This window comes from Podarcis erhardii, assembly GCF_964252035.2.
Source record: "Podarcis erhardii genome assembly, chromosome: 2".
NCBI lineage: Eukaryota > Metazoa > Chordata > Lepidosauria > Squamata > Lacertidae > Podarcis > Podarcis erhardii.
The window spans coordinates 127,408,931-127,428,812 of NC_138498.1; positions in this window are offsets into that span (position 1 = coordinate 127,408,931).

Sequence of the window (19,882 nt, forward strand, 5' to 3'; positions counted from 1 at the left end):
AATCCACTGGGGATGGGGAAGCAGGCATCTTAATTCCCGTTCCTCAAACGAGATCATAGCTTGCCTTGTTCACCGTTTCCGGAGTTGCTTTGCATTCTCTGCCTCTCATTCCCACACCAGCTCAGCCCAACCTCGTCTTTCCATGGGGCTCTTTCTGTCTCCTCCTGCTCTTTTCTCGCCTGCTCAACACAACCTTCTCCCTCCCACTTCTCCCACTGACTCCTTTCCAACTACCACCTTGTGACCCACACATTCTCCTCCGTCTCTTTTTCTGGGTCTTCAATGCCAAGGCGCTGCAGAAGCTTCTTTGGAGTGGATGCATCTGGTTCCCAATAAATCACGCAGAGGCAAAGTTCATTGGCAAAAGAAGGTTTCTCAGCTTTTTCAAGGGATCCTTATTAAACTTGGGAATGCATGTGATCCCATCTCTACAGCTGACAAAAACACCAGAGAGAAGGTGGGCTGGAGCCTGAAAGGCGAAAGCATTGGCCTCGAACGCAGGCCTCAGGAACGCTTTCCCCCATGGAGACCCGGGACCCCTTCTCCTTCTGAAGGGACCTCCGAGGAGGAAGCCAGGGTGGATCAGTCCCTGGACCGTGGAGGCGATACCAAATGCTCTACATTTCCTAAAGTCCACAGTAATCGCTTGTTTTCTTTCAGCTAGGGAGGAAATTTTTCCTGCACCCCTCCCCCAACTGCTCAACATCCTTCCTATAGGCCACCTCCCCCTCTCCAGCCATGATTAAACCAACCACCGTTGTATCATCTGCAAACTTAATGATTTTATTAATGGGGTATTTGGGGGCACAGTCAGCTGTATTGAGCGTCTAAAAATTTTTGATAGAAAATATAATATCCACCTGCACAAACACGGTGGAAGTCCCAGGTCTAATAGTTTGGGCACCAATCTATGCGAAAGAATAGTATTAAATGCAGAACTAAAGTCTACAAAGAAAAATCTCGCATACTTCCCTTTCTTCTCCAAATGAGTCAGGACACCATGTAAAGCCACAGCATCCTCCGTGGATCTCTTTGCCTTGTATGCAAACTGGTGAGGGTCAAGTCCTACTGGCAGACAAGATATGATACGGTTCCTTGCCAGTTTTTTGAAACATTTCATTCAGACTGTCTATCTTTGGTTTTTTTGGCAGGGGTATAATGGTACCAGATTTCAGACAGAGTGGAACGGCGGCTTGGGCCAGAGTCTGGTTAAAAATCTTCATAAAGATTCCTGCCAGTTGGTCCGAACAATCTCTTAGCACCCTGCCAGCCACCCCATCTGGGCCCATAGCCTTCCTCGTGTTTACCTGCCGAATCTAATATAATCCAGGACCGTTGATGTATAAGTTTCTAGATCTTGCTGGTCGAACATATTCCAATCGGTCTCCTGGAAACAGTCCTGCAACTGCTGAGAGGCTCCCTCAGGCCACACTGTAACCATCCGTGTTTGTAGCTGGCCTTCTTTCCTGAGGGGTGTGTACACTGGTGTCAGAAGCAGGGACACATGATCTGAACCACCGAAGTGCACCTCATATGCCCGTCTAATGTTCGTATACACCTTGTCAAGAGTACTTTCTCCCCTTATTGCACACTCAATGTGCTGATGGGATTTTGGGAGTGCTGCCCTCACATCTGTGTGAGTGAAGTCCCCTGCAATAATCCGCGCTGCCTCCGGGGATCTGCTCAATTTAGCATTGATGTTTTCATGCATACTACTCATGGCCCTGCAGGCATTTGCAGAAAGTGCTAGATAAGAAAGCTGCAGAGATAGTGCAGGATACTGCGCACTCTGGAAATGATCTCTTTCAGCTTCTGCCTTCTGGAAGAAGGTACAGGATTATAAGGACTAGGACTAGCCGCCTGAGAAACAGTTTCTATCCAGTTGTGATTTTGGTTTTAAATGCAGTGTAAGGTAGTCTCTATGGGAGTATATTGTATTTAATTATGGGGTATCAGAGTTTTTAGGGGGCTAACCAGGCTGGGGTAGCAGGCTTGTTGGTTTTTCAATGTCTGGTGTTGATTTTTTCAATTTCGTTGTTCTGTATGGGGCAATGACAATAAAAAATATTGTATTGTATCGAGACTCATCTGGAAAGTGCTATATCATGTTCCTTTCCCCACTTGCCAGGACTCTGAGCTCCATTTGGGGTTTCTCCTTCTGTACCCCAAGGTTCCTCCAAGGCCTTGGGGAAGGAAACTGAGGCAGGCTCTGCTTGCTCCCCAGGGCCCTTCAGGGGGGGGCTGTGTCTTCCTCTGGGCGTGGCACCCCCTGGAAGCCTTGGAAGAAAGGCAGGAGACCCTCAGCAGAGAACAGCCAAAGTCCAGTTCTTCTCCGCAATGGCTTCCTCTTCTGAGAGCTCCCTTTCTTTCTTGTCTGGGCTGGACTGGGAGAACCCCAGTTCAGCAATTTCCCCAGTCCTCACACTGGGCTCCATTGGCCCCTTGAGACTTCTCCTGTTGAACTACTGCCTGAGGGGGAGGAACAAGCGAGGGCCATCCAGAAAGGGCTCCTGGGACCCCGAGGGGCCAGAAGGGGAGTCTCCAGCTGTTAACGGAAAAATCCGAGGGCTCCCTTGAACCAAAACAAAGACACCAACCAGGGTAACTTGGAGCAAAACAGCAGTCTGTAGGCTTGGCCTTTATTGAACTGTTGCAACAGGGGTGTGTAAGGCCTTCTAAAGACTTTTGAAACTGTCACCCTGTAGATGAAGACCACCCCCCAGAAACATCATACATACATCACAGAAAGGAGGGATTATGGTGGTAACCTGAGTGTCCTGTCACCTGGCTGGTTCCTCCTTTCCCCCCTCCCCATGAGTCACTTCCAGGTGACAGAGGGGAGTTGGCAGTTTCCTGCCCCCTGAGGGAAGATCTGATCATTGTCCTTTATTCCAGTCCTTGCTGAATCCACTCCCATATGCAAGTTCTTTGTGATCTTGATGGTCTTCGGTCTAGGACCATCAGGGTTGGCATAGCAACTGGGCAGGGCTCCTGTGGATGTGCTGGGCTGGCCTGTATCAAACCTTCACCATTTCCCCAGTTACAGATAGGTAGCCATGTTGGTCTGCCATAGTCAAAACAAAATTAAAAAATTCCTTCCAGTAGCACCTTAAAGACCAACTAAGTTAGTTCTTGGTATGAGCTTTCGTGTGCATGCACACTTCTTCCCCATTTTGTAGTCCTTCCTTCATGGAGTAAAATAAAAGTGGAACAGTGCAGATCCGATGTATGGTTGATTTTCTATGAATTTATAACAGAAGCGTAGGGTATGTAGTGTGTGAGTGTGTGAGGAGTTTGTACAAACTGAATGATGGCGGTGGGTTTCCTGCGACAAGGGAGAGAGAGACCCCCCCGCCTGCCACCCCTTAGTCTGAAAGCCCCCTCCTTTCTGCTCCCCCCCCCTTGTGTCTCTGAGGGACCAGAGAGGAGGCGCCCCTCCCCCCGCCGCCTCTTCTTCCCCTCAGCGCCTTTTCCCGCCTTTTCCCAACTGCCTCGCCTCAGTCTCAGGCGCCCAGGATTCCTGGCAGACCAGGCGGCCGTTTCCCGGGGCTTGAGGGGCGGATTTCTCTTCATGCCTCTCGCTTTTCAAGCTCTGGATGAAAACTCCCTTCGCCTCTGCCGGCATCCCTGGCAGTATTGAAAAGTCCGATTTCTTTCCATTTGCTACGACGTCTAATATCCGCTTTGGGTCGAGTGTGGGGCTGGCATAAAGGGCCTCTTTTTTCAGTTGATCTGAAGGTATAAATTATTGGCCCCAAGCTGCTTTATTGATTAGCCATTTTCCATGGGTCCTTTGTAGGTGGGTCTCCTGAAAGGTAAATCTCATTTTGGCCTCCCCCCAAGATCGCGAGTGCGTTTCATCTCCCTATTTTCCTGGTGGGGGGGAGGTGATTTTCGGGAGGGGGAGGGGTCTCCCGGCTGGGAAGCCCCCCTCCCTCCCTCCCCCCCCTGAGCTGGAGGGTGTTCCTGGGGGGGGTGTCTGGAGGGAGCCATTTCGGAGCCCACGGCACCTCCCGCCACTGGGCAGCCCTTCGCCCCTTCTCCCTCCCAGCCTTTCCTCGGGATCCAGGAGAACGATGTGGGGGGAGGGGAGAGCCGAGGTAACCCCCCCATGGACCCCCCCCGTCTCCCTGGTGGAATGTGGGCTCCTTGGGGCAGAGGGAGGGAAGGGGGCAGCCCCTAGGGCGCAGGCGCAGAACCAGGAAAAGTGCAGGCAGGGAGAGGGAGGGAAGGACTCGGTTTGGCAAGGGTTAAAAGGAGCAGAGCTGGATTCCTAGAGAGGGCAGGAAGTGAAGGGGGAGGGGGCAAGGTCCTCCATGGCTAAATTCCCTCCCCCCTCCCATCCTTCTTTCTTCTCTCTTCTTTGCAGAAGCCCCTCCTGGAATCCGGTGAGTCCCCTCTCTCTGCCCCCTTAGTGTGTCCTGGGAAGAAGGGGGTCCCAGGGGGGCAGGGAGGGGGCATGGGGGTCCCTGCTCAGGTCATGCGCGGTGGGGGGAGACCCCCAAGTCGGGGAGCAGAGGGTCCTCCTTTGTCCTCTCTGCCAACCCAGGGAGGGGGCCAGTTCGCAGGAAATATGCAGCTCTGCTCTTCCTTGGGATTCTGATGCTGCCGTCATTTTTGTGGAGGGGGCTTTGGGACAAGGAAATAAACCCCCTTCAGAGGGAGGGAAAAGTCACCTTTGTGAACAGAGGCTGCAGCCAGAGGGGAACATTCCCACATGGGGGGAGCACAGGGAGAAGAAAAGCCCGTCTGCATCTGCAGCAGCAAAACCGGACCACTTCCTCTGTCCCAGATGCAGCAGCAGCAGCAGCAGCAGCAGCAGCAGCAGCAGCAGCAACAACAACAACAACAACAACAACAACAACAACAACAACAACAACAACTAATAATAATAATAATAATAATAATAATAATTTATTTGTACCCCGCCCATCTGGCCAGGTTTCCCCAGCCACTCTGGGTGGCTTCCACAAAAACGAAAAAGACACTAATATGTCATACATTTAAAACTTCCCTGAGCAGGGCTGCCTTAAGATGTCTTCTGAATGTCAGGTAGTTGTTTATGTCTCTCCCCTGTCGGTCTCCACACCCAGGGCTGGCGCTGTTACCTTCCAACAACCGGACCTCACTCCCAAAGAGACACTCTTCCGTGGTCTCCTAAGACACATGGATGCCAACCAACCAACATTCCCTCCCCTCCCCCTCCTGGTGCCCCTTGAAGTTGGCTTGAGGGCAGGGGGAGGGTCCACCCCACCAGATGAAGGGAGAGGAGGTCCTTCCATCTGCAAAATGGGAATGCTTGCAAAGATTTACCTGAAGATGAGTACCATATAGATAAGAAAATATTATTTTGTGGAATTCCCCCATTTACACAAAGATTAATACAGTGGTACATCGGGTTAATTTATTCTGGAGGTCTATTTTTAATCTGAAACTGTTCTTAACCCGAGGTACCACGTTAGAAAATGGGGCCACCGCTGTGCAATTTCTGTTCTTATCCTGAAGCAACCCTGTACCCATCATTTAAATACACAACAAAATTGTGACAGAAGAGAACAGAGCAATGTGTAGAAGATCATCTTTCTTCTCCCTTTTTCTCTTAGGGTCCGGTGTGCTTTGAAGACATAGCTGTTCCTTTCACAGACGAGGACTTGGCTTTGCTGGATCCTGACCAGAGAGCTCTGCAGAAGGAAGTCAAGGATCAGAATCGTGGGATCGTGGCCTCTCAGGTAAGACTCCCTGTTGGATCATGAAATCAGCTTTGAAATTCCATACAGATCTCTGTAGGAGAAACAAGAGAGCCAGTGTGGTGTAGTGGTTCAGAGCGGTGGACTCGTAATCTGGGGAACCGGGTTCGCGTCTCCGCTTCTCCACCTGCAGCTGCTGGGTGACCCTGGGCCAGTCACACTTCTTTGAAGTCTCTCAGCCCCACTCACCTCACAGAGTGTTTGTTGTGGGGGAGGAGGGGAAAGGAGAATGTTAGCCGCTTTGAGACTCCTTCAGGTAGGGATAAAGCGGGATATCAAATCTAAACTCTTCTTCTCTTCTCCTTCTTCCTCTATTTTGAGGGAGCCCAATAGTGCCACCTACAGCATCTGAGATGTTAACACACCCACAACTCTCCTGGAATGGAAAACTCTCCATAGGAGATGTATCTCCTGTTCTGTCTGGGAATATTCTTCCATGTAGGCTTCAGAGATCTTTTTCCCTTTCTACATTTGTCTGGCTTCATTCTGTTGGTGAATCTAATCTTCCATGAAATATTTCCTACAGGGGACTGTTTAGAATGTGGAAAAAGCTTCACCTGGGAAACCAGTCTCAATTTTTAGTTCTTCATAAACCGTATCCCAGAAGCCCTTGATTTTATCACATAGCCACCACATATGCAGAAGTGTCCCCTCTACTTGGTTACACCTCCAACGTAATTTTGATTTTGTTTTATACATTTTACATATCTTGGTTGGTGTTATATACCATCTAAAAAACATCTTTATCAAATTTTCTGTTATTGCCTCACAAGCCGTAAAATTCCAACTCTCCTTCCATAATTTTTCCCATGATGTTAATTGAATAGGTTTCCCTAAATCCATAGCCAATTTGATCATTACCGCCTTTACCTGTTCATCCATATCCTCCCACTCCAATAATGTTCCATACATTTTAGAAATTACTTTTGTTTTGTTTTGTTTTGTTTTGTAATAATCCTTTATCCAATACTGAAATTGCAAAACCTTTTTTCTTGTCAGCTATGAAGACCTCATTTATTTGGTGATACTGGATCCACCCTGTTAGGTGGTGTTTTATTTCCTCCCGCAGTTTGGTCAAACTCACGCTGGGAGCTTCGAGAACACTATCCAGCCATCTTGTCCTCTGTCGTCCCCTTCTCCTTGTGCCCTCCATCTTTCCCAACATCAGGGTCTTTTCCAGGGAGTCTTCTCTTCTCATGAAGTGGCCAAAGTATTGGAGCCTCAGCTTCACGATCTGTCCTTCCAGTGAGCACTCAGGGCTGATTTCCTTAAGAATGGATGCATTTGATCTTCTTGCAGTCCATGGGACTCTCAAGAGTCTCCTCCAGCACCATAATTCAAAAGCATCAATTCTTCGGTGATCAGCCTTCTTGATGGTCCAGCTTTCACTTCCATACATCACAACTGGGAAAACCATAGCTTTTACTATACGGACCTTTGTTGGCAAGGTGATGTCTCTGCTTTTTAAGATGCTGTCTAGGTTTGTCACTGCTTTTCTCTAAAGAAGCAGGCGTCTTTTAATTTCGTGACTGCTGTCACCACCTGCAGTGATCATGGAGCCCAAGAAAGCAAAATCTCTCACTGCCTCCATTTCTTCCCCTTCTATTTGCCAGGAGGTGATGGGCCCAGTGGCCATGATCTTTGTTTTTTGATGTTGAGCTTCAGACCATATTTTGTGCTCTCCTCTTTCACCCTCAATAAAAGGTTCTTTAATTCCTCCTCACTTTCTGCCATCAAGGTTGTGTCATCTGCATATCTGAGGTTGTTGATATTTCTTCTGGCAATCTTAATTCCTGCTAGGGATTCATCCAGCCCAGCCTTTCGCATGATGAATTCTGCATATAAGTTAAATAAGCAGGAAGACAATATACAGCCTTGCTGTACCCCTTTCCCAATTTTGAACCAATCAGTTGTTCCATATCCAGTTCTAACTGTTGCTTCTTGTCCCACATAGAGATTTCTCAGGAGACAGATGAGGTGATCAGGCACACAGTCAAAGGCTTTTGCATAGTCAATGAAGCAGAAGTAGATGTCTTTCTGGAACTCTCTAGCTTTCTCCATAATCCAGCACATATTTGCAATTTGGTCTCTGGTTCCTCTGCCCCTTCGAAATCCAGCTTGCACTTCTGGGAGTTCTCGGTCCACATAATACTTAAGCCTGCCTTGTAGAATTTTAAGCATAACCTTGCTAGCGTGTGAAATGAGTGCAATTGTGCGGTAGTTGGAGCATTCTTTGGCACTGCCCTTCTTTGGGATTGGGATGTAGACTGATCTTCTCCAATCCTCTGGCCACTGCTGAGTTTTCCACACTTGCTGGCATATTGAGTGTTGCACCTTAACATAACAGCAGCATCTTCCCCTGGCCTTGTTATTAGCAGTGCTTTCTAAATAATAATAATAATAATAATTATTATTATTATTATTATTATTTATTATTTACACTCTGCCCGTTTGGTTGAGTTTCCCCAGCCACTCTGGGCGGCTCCCAGTCAAATGTTAAAAACAGTACAGCATTAAATATTAAAAACTTCCCTAAACATGGCTGCCTTCAGATGTCTTTTAAAGATAGGATAGCTGCTTATTTCCTTCACATCTGAGGTGAGGGTGTTCCACAGGGTAGGCGCCACTACCGAGAAGGCCCTCTGTCTGCTTCCCTGTAACCTCACTTCTCACAATGAGGGAACCGCCAGAAGGCCCTCAGAGCTGGACCTCAGTGTCCGGGCAGAATGATGGGGGTGGAGACACTCCTTCAGGTATACTGGACCGAGGCCGTTTAGGGCTTTCAAGGTCAGCACCAACACTTTGAATTGTGCTCGGAAACATACTGGGATCCAATGCAGATCTCTCAGGACTGGTGTTCTGGATTAATTGCAGTTTCTGGGTCACATTCAAAAGTAGCCCCACGTAGAGTGCATTGCAGTAGTCCAAGCAGGAGATAACCAGAGCATGCACCATTCTGGCAAGACAGTCCGCAGGCAGGTAGGGTCTTAGCCTGCAAACCAGGTGGAGACAGTCGCCCAGGACACAGAATTGACCTGCGCCTCCATGGACAGCTGTGAGTCCAGAATGACTCCCAGGCTGCGCACCTGGTCCTTCAGGGGCACAGTTACCCCATTCAGGACCAGGGAGTCTCCACACCCACCTGCCCCCTGTCCCCCCAAAACAGTACTTCTGTCTTGTCAGGATCAACCTCAATCTGTTAGCCGCCATCCATCCTCCAACCGCCTCCAGGCACTCACACCGGACCTTCACCGCATTCACTGGTTCTGATTTAAAGGAGATTCTGATTCTAAGGCCCATTTGACTTAACTCTCCAGGATGTTTGGCTCAAGGTCAGCAACCACACTACCTGGGGTGTACGAGACATCCATATGTTTCTGGTATAATTCCTCTGGAGAGCCAGTGTGGTGTAGTGGTTAAAAGTGGTAGTCTCGTAATCTGGTGAACCAGGTTTGCTTCCCCGCTCCTCCACCTGCAGCTGCTGGGTGACCTTGGGCCAGTCACACTTCTTTGAAGTCTCTCAGCCCCGCTCACCTCACAGAGTGTTTGTTAGACTTTCCTTTTGCTTCCAGGCATATCCGCAACTGAGCGTCCTTTCGGCTTTGGCCCAGCCGCTTCATCAGCTCTGAATCTACTTGTCCTCCGCTCTTCCTCACTAGCATGTTGGACGCCTTCCGACCTGAGGGGCTCATCTTCCAGCGACATAACTTTTAGATGCCTGTTGTCTTTGTCCATGGAGTTTTCTTGGCAGAGATACTGGAGTGGCTGGCCGGTTCCTGCTCCAGGTGGATCACATTTGGTCAAAACTCTCCACCATGACCTGTCCGTCTTGGGTGGCCCTGCACAGCTTAGCTCATAGCGTCTCTGAGTTATTCAAGCCCCTTTGTCACAACAAGGCAGTGAAAGTGGCCCAATTCAATTCCATATTTTTCTTTTCCCCAGTTATTGCTTCTTGAAATCCACCAGGGGGTTTTAGGTTCTAACACCACTTTATGTTTTTCCCATACTCTATATATCAATTTTCTTATTATATGATTCAAAATTGATTTCTTTCCATGTTTTAATATAATTTTCTTTAAATAGATTGGTGTTTTCATTTGTCAGCCAGATTCCCAAATACTTAGTTTTATTTACTGTTTCCAATCCTGATATTTTCTTTAGTTCTTCTTTTTCCTGTGTTGACATATTTTTTGCTAGCATACTAGTCTTATTCAACTAAATCCTGCCACTTCGAAATTCAAGGATTTTCCTTATTATTTTGCCTCAACACCCCTAATAATATTTTCTCCGAGTCCTGTTTTTTCTGTAGTTTTTTTCATGGAGCTCCAAGAGATGTTGTCGAAGACCTTCTCCATGTCTATTAGCATCAAAATGGCTTTTTTATCTGCTCTTGCTTCTAAATATTCTAAAATATCAATTATGTTTCTCATTTTATTGTGCATGTGTCTGCCTGGTAAGAAGCCAGCCTGATCTCTATGTATTATTTCATTCAATATATTTTATAATCATTATTGCACAATGATATAGGTCTATAATTTTTGATTAGTGTTGGATCTGCTCCTTGTTTGGGTATCAGTGTGATAAATACTTCTTCCCATGATTTTGGTATTCTTCCTTCTTTTAAATTCCGTTTAGTACTGTTTCATTAGTTCTGATAATATATCTTCTAACTTCTTATAAAATGCCGCCGATAATCCATCCGTACCTGGGGACTTTCCTATCTTTGCTTTTGAGATTGATTGCTGCACCTCACTGTTGGTAGATTTAGTTGTTCTATTTTCCAATCTGCTATTGTCGGGAATCTATTTTGTGCTATGTGTCTTTCCATTTCCTCCTCTTGGTCTTCTTCTGCATGGTAAAATTTCCTATAGTAGTTTACAATTTTTTTGCATATTTCTTTAGGATCTTCAATTATTTTTCATTTCTCAATTACTCTCTCTTTTTCTTTCTTCAATTGCCACGCAAGTAGCCTACCTGATTTATTGGAACCACTGGAGAGGTATAGAAATGGGGCTTCTGTTGGGAAGGGGCTGCCCCATTTGTGCTTCTCCAGGGGCAGAAGAATCCCTGCAGTGCCTCTGAGGCTCCCTTTGCTTCTTCCTCTCTCCCAGGACCCTGCAGCTTGTTTTGGCTCCTCGACTCCTCAGGAAGGATGAAAGGGATGGATCCTGCAAAACTAGCGAAGTTGGAAGGGGGAAGATGGACGGTTGACCTGGTCAGGTTGTCTCCTGCATCGCTCCCCACAACTTCTGAGCGTTCCCACCCAGGGGCCTCCGAGAGATCTGGTGAGTCCTAGGGGAGGGGAGATGGGAACATGGATGGATGGAGGGTGAAGAGGGGAAGCTCTCTGGCCAGAAATGAGTTAAAGCAGGGATTTTGCTGCTGATGGGGCCCCCAACATATTGGGAGGCTTCCCCTCCAGCCAGAAAATCCCTGCAGAGCCTCTGAGGGTTCCTTTGCTTCTTCCTCTCTCTCAGGACCCTGCAGCTTCTTTTGGCTCCTTGACTCCTCAGGAAGGATGAAAGAGACGGATCCTGCAAAGCTAGCAAGTATGGAAGGGGGAAGATGGACGGTTGACCTGGTCCGGCTGTCTCCCGCATCCCTCCCCACAACCTCTGAGCGTTCCCTCCCAGGGACCTCCAAAAGATCTGGTGAGTTCCAGGAGAGTGGAGATGGGGACCTGGATGGATGGAGCCAGAGAGGAATTGGGGCTTCCTCAGCTAGGGGGTGGGGGGGAGGCAGGCAGGCGGATGGAGATGGAGAAGGGGAGCACCTTTTTGGGCTCCCCCACCTACCTGCCTGCCTGCTTGCGCCTTTGTCATCTGCAGGCAATTAGAGCCAGGAATAGATCACAGCTCCCCAGTCACCACAGCTCAAATGGTCTAAAACCAGTACTGTGATCTGAATGCCCTGCCAATGTCAGAAAACTCACTGATCCTGCTTTGCAGTTTGAATGCAGATGGGGCCTCTGTGTGTTGTCTTTTTCTTTTTGGAATAACTTCTTATTTGCTTTTAAAAACAAGGATCATAGGACTAATAAATGATACAAATATGTAGACTAAGTCTTTGCATGCCATTTGCATATCAAAAATAGCAGAATAAATTTGCAGGAATATCTATAATATATGGTTCATCATTAGTGGTCGGTGTATGAGTTCTGGTTCATGAATTGGTTTGAACTGAGTTATAGTCACTTTTCCTCTTTTGTTGCTAATGAAAAAATGCAGTCTCCTCAAAGTGAAGAAAGTGATTTACGTATAAATTTAAATTTAGACCAACCAGATTGAGGCAACTGTCAGCATTGCCCTTGAGCCAGTGCACCAACTGGACTCATGCACTTCAACCCCGACTGGGCTAGGCGAGCTGGGTAGCACTGCCAGTGACCACCTTTCTCACAGGGACAGGTCACCGTGCTGTGGACTCACAGCTTAGAGCTGAGAGCACCGGATTCACTTGCACAATAATACAGTCGTTGCGCAGCAGAGTTTTGCAGAGTCTTGCAGAGTATAAACCACTCGGAGAGCAGCTCTGTAGAATATCTTCCTTTTATTCTATAGCTACAACTATGATACAAAACTATATACAGAGCTAAAGGATCTAAGCATAAATCAATGCTACACTGAGAGTCTGCAGCTGCTCTTAGCAGCAACCTTATCTCTAGACACGATCTCTAACACTCTCTCTGATACACTGACTGACTCACACGCCTGCTGATTCACTCACTGACTAAGTAGAAAGCAGAACATTGCTCCTCCTCTCTGTAGAATCAGCAGGCTCCTCAGGAGATTCTTGGATATGGGAGGGGTTCCATACATACCTGTATGTGATGAACTTCAACTCTTTGGCTGGAGACCAAGAGCGTCTGGGATTCTAACATCCCCCACCGTGAACCCAGAATGGAGGGATATCAACTGTTTCCTCTCTAAATGTTCTGCGTCTAGTCATGCCTTTTAAAACAGTGACCAGGCTTCTCTGAACCACCCAGGCCTTCTTAAATGCCGGCTACAGAGTTTTTAGGGAAGTTGATGTAAATTCTGTCAGGCTTGTTGTTTAGGCTTCTGTTTGCATTTGATTGACCAAAGAGATGACTAACCTTGGAGATGGAGTGGATTCCAGGATTGAGCCAGAACAAAATCCATTCCAGATAAAAGCCAAGCAATATGTCAGTAAATACCAGCCAACCAAAGCAGTGAAAACTATAGAAAGGCCCCACATCTAACTATTTTTAGTTCTTCCTCTATCACAGGCATTCATTAACTTTGTTCAATGATCTGGAGCTCCATTTCTTCCTGAGGCTCTAATTCGTTTCTCTCTTCATTGCAGATGGAGATGAACTGGAAGGGAAGAACAAGGGGGAGCACAACAGAATCCACATAGCGGAGAAGTCATATAAACATTCAGAGTGTGGAGAGAACATCCGTCAGAGCTCCCAGGACACCTCCCGTCAAAGAAAGAGCTTTGTTCAGAGGGATAGTCTCACTGCACACAAAAGAGGACAGAGCAGGGAGAAATTGTATCAGTGCTCAGAATGTGGAAAGAGCTTCAGTAACCGCCGGAATCTCACTTTCCATCAAAGAATTCATACCGGGGAGAAACCATATCAGTGCTTGGAATGTGGGAAGCACTTCAGGCACAGTAATACTCTCACTTCCCATCAAAGAATTCATACAGGGGAGAAACCCTATCAGTGTTTGCAGTGTGGGAAGAGCTTCAGTCAGAGGCACACTCTCACTTCCCATAAAAGAATTCATACAGGAGAAAAACCCTATCAGTGCTTGCAATGTGGGAAGAACTTCCGGGAGCGGACGAAACTCACTTTGCATCAAAGAACTCATACAGGGGAGAAACCCTATCAGTGCTTGGAATGTGGGAAGAACTTCCGGGAACGGACGAAACTCACTTTGCATCAAAGAACTCATACAGGGGAGAAACCTTATCAGTGCTTGGAATGTGGGAAGAGCTTCAGGCACAGTACTACTCTCACTTCACATCAGAGAATTCATACAGGGGAGAAACCCTATCAGTGCTTGGAATGTGGGAAGAGCTTTCGTCAGAAAGGTGATCTTGCTTTGCATAGAAGAGTCCATACAGGGGAGAAACCCTATCATTGCCTGGAATGTGGGAAGAGCTTTAGTCTCAGGCACAGTCTCACTTCCCATCAAAGAACTCATACAGGAGAAAAACCCTATCAGTGCTTCGAATGCGGGAAGAGCTTTGGGGAGGGGGCCAAGCTCACTTTGCATCAAAAAACTCATACAGGCGAGAAACCCTATCAGTGCTTGGAATGTGGGAAGAGCTTCAGTCGGAAGTCCACTCTCATTTTCCATCAAAGAGTTCATAGAGGGCAGAAACTGTATCACTGCTTGGAATGTGGAAAGAGCTTTAGTCAGAAGGTGAATCTCACTTTCCATCAAAGAATTCATACAGGGGAAAAACCTTATCACTGCTTGGAATGTGGAAAGAGCTTTCGTCTGAGTGGTGATCTCACTTCCCATCAAAGAATTCATACAGGGGAGAAACCCTATCAGTGCTTGCAATGTGGGAAGAGCTTCAGTCAGAGGCACACTCTCACTTCCCATCAAAGAATTCATACAGGAGAGAAACCCTATCAGTGCTTCAAATGTGGGAAGAACTTCCGGGAGCGTACGAAACTCACTTTGCATCAAAGAACTCATACAGGGGAGAAACCCTATGAATGCTTTGAATGTGGGAAGAAGTTCCGGGAGCGGCCGAAACTCACTTTGCATCAAAGAACTCATACAGGGGAGAAACCCTATCAGTGCTTTGAATGTGGAAAGAGCTTCACTGTTAGCTCCAGTCTCACTTCCCATCACAGAATTCATACAGGGGAGAAACCCTATCAGTGCTTGGAATGTGGGAAGAGCTTCAGTCACAGCCACCATCTGACTTCCCATCGAAGAATTCATACAGGGGAGAAACCCTATCAGTGCTTGGAGTGTGGAAAGAGCTTTAATCACATTCACCATCTGACTTCCCATCGAAGAATTCATACAGGGGAGAAACCCTATCAGTGCTTGAAATGTGGAAAGAGCTTCCATAGCACCTACCATCTCACTCGCCATCAAAGAATTCATACAGAGGGGAAACAAAAAAAGAGAAATAAAACAAAAAATATTAAACAACCCTTACAAAATACAATTGTATAGAAAGGAAAAAAAGGGGGGGATACACTAAAAATACTGTTTATGACCTTTGTATCATATATATCATGTCATTCATCAACACATAGAAAGGCAGGCTCCCCCACTTCTCTGCTTGACCCCCTCTTCTCCCCATATCCCACCCTGAGAGATCCTTCCTTCCTTGCGTTCCTTGCAGGTCCCTCGCACCTCCAAATGTCCTCTTCCTGTGTGTGTCCTCCTAAATTCAAAATAAAGAATCTTAATATAAAAAAATTCAGAAAATAGATGATGATGATGTTAATGATAATAATAATTTATTTATACCCTTCCCATCTGGCTGGGTTTCCCCAGCCACTCTGGGCAGCTTCCAACAAAATATTAAAATACAGTAATCCATCCGTTATTAAAAGCTTCCCTAAACAGGGCTGTTGGATTACTGCCTGAGTCCGACACATTTCCTCTGTGCATAAATTCTTCCAGGGAGCAGCGAGTGCTTTCTGTGTGAGATAAAGGAAAAGTCTGCACACTGTTTCTTCTATCTAAACACCACTTACCCCAAACACAGACCTTCACAGAACTCCCCAGCAGCAAGCTTCCAGGCAGAGGGACAGTATTTCAATGCAACTAATCCAGCCCAAACACTCTGACACACATGCTGGAAACAGATGTCTAGGTGCTTGGTCCTGGCCTCAAACTGCTCAGATTCTGCCAACTTCAGACAGAGCTGATTGTCTTCCAAAACAGTGACAGGCAAACAACTCTCTCCGCAGATTTCTGGAACCAAACACATAGAATTCCAGTTCCCTGCAAATCTCAGAAAGCGCACTTGTCAGGGGCTCAGGAGCAGAGGCACAGGGGAGAGAGGAAATGGAGAGCGAAGGGGAAGAATCGGAGGGCAGCGTAGGAGAAGATGACAGTGGCCCGAGAGATTCCATGAGCCTCTCCAGCAAATCAGAAGATTCACAGAAGGGGGCGCCGGTGGCCAGGGCAAGGGGGGTCCCAAGGGGGACATTCCAGAAGCAAGGGGCCAGCAGGGACTCCCAGAGCAGCAGTTGGAGATCAGGACCAACTTCCCCACCAGAGCGTAGTGGGGGGGAAGAGTCCCAGGTATCGGGGCCAGCATCTCCCCCAGCAGGGAGAGAAGATGAGTCAGGGCTGACCACGCCTCCATCGGAGAGTCAGGGAACGGAGGGGAGGTCAGGTCCAGCTAGCCTCCAGTAAGAGGGAAGCAGTGACAGAAGCAGTGTAACCGTCAGGAGGAAGGTCACTGGGTTGGCGTGAGCGCCAAGTTCAAATGTACAGGCGCGCGGGACAGCAGAGAACGAGGATTGGGAACCAGGTCCTAAAGCCCGCCGGAGGCAGGGGGAGGAGTCAGGGGACTCAGCGTCAGAAGAGTCCAGAAAGGGGAATGCCCCAGCGGACAGGAGGACCCAGAGGCGGAGAGAGCAGAGGAAGAGGTGGAGCAGGGCTAGAGTCTTAAACTGGTGTCAGAGGGGAGGAGATTCAGACGGAGCTTCGGCGGTCTAGGGTTTAAGACGTAGAGCTGTGCGCCACGGTTTTGAAATAGAGACTGAACTTCAATAAAGACTTTTGTATATAACAACGACCTGGCGTTGGTCCTCTGAGAGCTGGTTACCTTGGGGCAGCTCTGACAGTAAGCTCCGTCTGCCTAAGAAAATTAACCCTCGCAGCGTGAGTGGGCGCAGCGGGGGGGGGGGCAAAACTCGGTGTTTTGCGAGCTCACGAAGATCGGCAAAGATGACTACAGACGAGAAAGTAAAACAGTTGCAAGACGCAGTCACGAGGCTTTCCATGGAGATAGGAGTGTCCAGGAAAAAAGAGGGAGAAGCACTAGCGCTCTGCCAGGATCTGCAGACCAGGTGGGAACGTTTGGGCAAGGAGGGACTGCCAGGACCTAAGCCAGAGGGAGTTGGCCTCGGGAAGAGGGGGGGCAGCCTCGTAGCCCATTTCGACGGGAACCTGCAGCAGTATCCTAACTTCAGAGCAGACCTAGTGTTCGCGCTCAATTTGCTTCGGAAAGACTTTAGAGATGAGGAGGAGAAAGTAGGCTTCATACTAACTCATCTGCACGGGGAAGCTAAAGCGTGGCTGCGCAATCTTTGGCGCGACAATGATCCCACCCTCCAAAATTCAGATGCCTTTATTAAGGCTATGGATGCTTGTTTTAAATCTACAGTGGATGTGGACGTTGCCAGGAGGGAAATGCATGGATTAAAACGGGGCAAAGCCACTGTGAGGCAATATCACTCCCGCTTTTTTGCGTTGGTAAATGCGCTGGGCTGGGAGAAGAACTCAGCTGCAGTCAGAGATCTGTTCTGGGAGGGGCTAAATGGGGCCGTGAAAGATGAGCTGGCGAGGGGGGAGAGACCCAACAACACCTCAGAAGTCGTCCAAAAAGCGCTGGCAATAGGGGTGCGCCTGGAAGAACGCCCTTGGAGGAGGGATGAGGGACGTATGGAAAGCACACCAGCCAGAACAACTTCTTTCCTACCTAGAGAGACAGCGCGTGCGCAGTCCACGCCCCCTCTGGGGGGAGGAGAAGAGCCGATGGAGATAGGTAGTGCCAGGGCTCAGACAGCAACCAGAGCCCAAACACCAGGAGCAGTCAAGGCGAAGGCTCCTAGAGGGAACAGGAAGTGCTACATCTGCGACAGTGCTCAGCACATGGCCAAAGAGTGTCCCCAGAGGCTCCAAAGGCACACTGCAGCCTCAGCAACAGTAAAAGGAGCAGCTCAGCAGGGGGAACAGATGCAGGGAAACGACGGAGTCTGGCTGGAGACAGAGGCACTGGGGTCCAGCCAGGCGAGTCAGTGAAGCAGTCCCCAGGGATTTTACAGCCCACAGACCCCCTCCCGCCCAAACCAGTGGTGCAACTCACCGCATCGCTCCAGCTCCCCAATGGACGCACCATGGAAGTCCCTATTACCATTGACTGTGGTAGTAATGCAGACTTTATAGGAGTGGATTTCATCAAGCAACATCGCATAGCGCTCTTACCAGCCACAATGCCCCTGAACGTCGTCACAGTCGATGGCAGAGAGCTACTGGGAGGACAGGTGGTACAGCAAACACCGCCAATGGTGATGCAAATTGGAAATCACCGCGAAGTCATCAGCTTCAATGTCACCCACCTGTCGGACACGCCCATAGTATTGGGCATGAGTTGGCTGGACAGGCACAGCCCGGCATTAGCATGGTACCAGCATCAATTGACCTTCTGCTCCTCCTACTGCGCAGAACACTGCATCCTGACTAGCCAGGAAGATGAGGGGCGAGAGGATGAACCACAGCTACACTTGGGCATGCTGCAAGCGGTGCCCGACAAGTACAAGGCGTTTTTGGAGGTCTTCTGCGAGAAGGAAGCGGACAAGCTGCCTCCCCACAGGCCCTACGACTGCAAGATTGACCTCCTGCCGGGGGCGACGCTGCCGACTGGAAAACTGTATTCCATGTCTGAAGACAAACTGCAAGAGCTCAGGGAGTTCATAGATCACAACTTGAAGCGGGGATTCATCCAAGAATCCAAAGCAGTGAGGGGCAGTCCCGTGTTTTTCGTGGAGAAAAAAGACACACCCCAAAAGAGGCTTGTAGTTGATTACAGGGTCATAAATTCGAGGACGAAGCCCACGGCATTCCCCATGCCCAAGATCGACGACCTGCTCGCGACGGTGAGGAAGGGACGCATCTTCACCAAGTTGGATCTGCGAGGGGCGTACAACCTTATACGCATGCGGGAGGGCGACGAGTGGAAGACGGCCATGTTTACGCCTTTAGGCACCTATGAATACCGAGTTATGCCGTTTGGCTTGCAAAATGGCTCCCACTGTTTCCAAGCCTTCATGCACCACGTGTTAGCGGGACTCCTCTACAAGAAGTGCGTCTGCTTCCTGGACGACATTCTGATCTTCTCGGAATCGCAGGAGGCTCACGAGAGGGACGTCAAGGAGGTTCTGCAGAGACTACGGGAGCACAGACTTTACGCCAAACTGGAGAAGTGCCAGTTTGACATGATGGAGGTGGACTTCCTGAGCTACAAGGGACTCGCCATCGACAGCACCAAGGTCCGCTCGGTGTTGGACTGGAAGAGCCCGCGCAATCGGAAGGAGGTCCAGAAGTTCGTCGGCTTCGCCAACTTCTATCGCAAGTTTATCAAGGGATTCGCGATGGAGACGGCGGCCATCACGGACACCCTCAGCTCCAAGAAGAAGTTCATCTGGACGGACCAGGCGGAGCGGTCCTTTCAGAAACTCAAGCGTCTCTTCGCGTCCGAAGAGCAGCTGCTACACGTAAACCCCAGCAAACCAATGAGGGTCGAAACGGACGCCTCGGACAGAGCCGTGGGGGCGGTCCTGTTGCAGCGAGACCCGCAAGGGGACTGGAGGCCGTGTGCTTTCTACTCCAGGAAACTCAGCAAGTCAGAGCAGAACTACACCATCTGGGACAGGGAGTTGCTGGCAATTCATGCAGCCTTCAAGGCGTGGCGGCACTTCCTCATCGGAGCCAAACACACAGTGCAGGTCCGCACGGACCATAAGAACCTGGAGTACTGGCGCACGGCGCGGTTCCTGAACCAGAGACACATCCGCTGGGCGGAGTTCTTTGCGGATTTCGACTTCAGGATAGAATACATCCCGGGAGACAACAACATCATAGCGGATGCGCTATCCAGGAAACCACAGTATCTCGAGGAAGAGGCACCGGCGGCGGCCAAGCACATTTTCGCACCGAAAGCGTGGGCATGCGCCTCAGCCACCGTGGACCTGGACGCGGTACGTCGCGCGCTGCAGACGGACTCCTTCGCACGATCCAAGATGGAGGAGGTGCGCAGCGGCACAGCGAAGGACGACGAGTTCCAGATACACGACGGACTGCTCATCCGCAAAGGAGCCCTCTATGTGCCGGGAGACGATCTCCGCGCGAAAGTACTGCAGCAGTTACACGACGCGCCCAGTACCGGGCACTTCGGCAAGG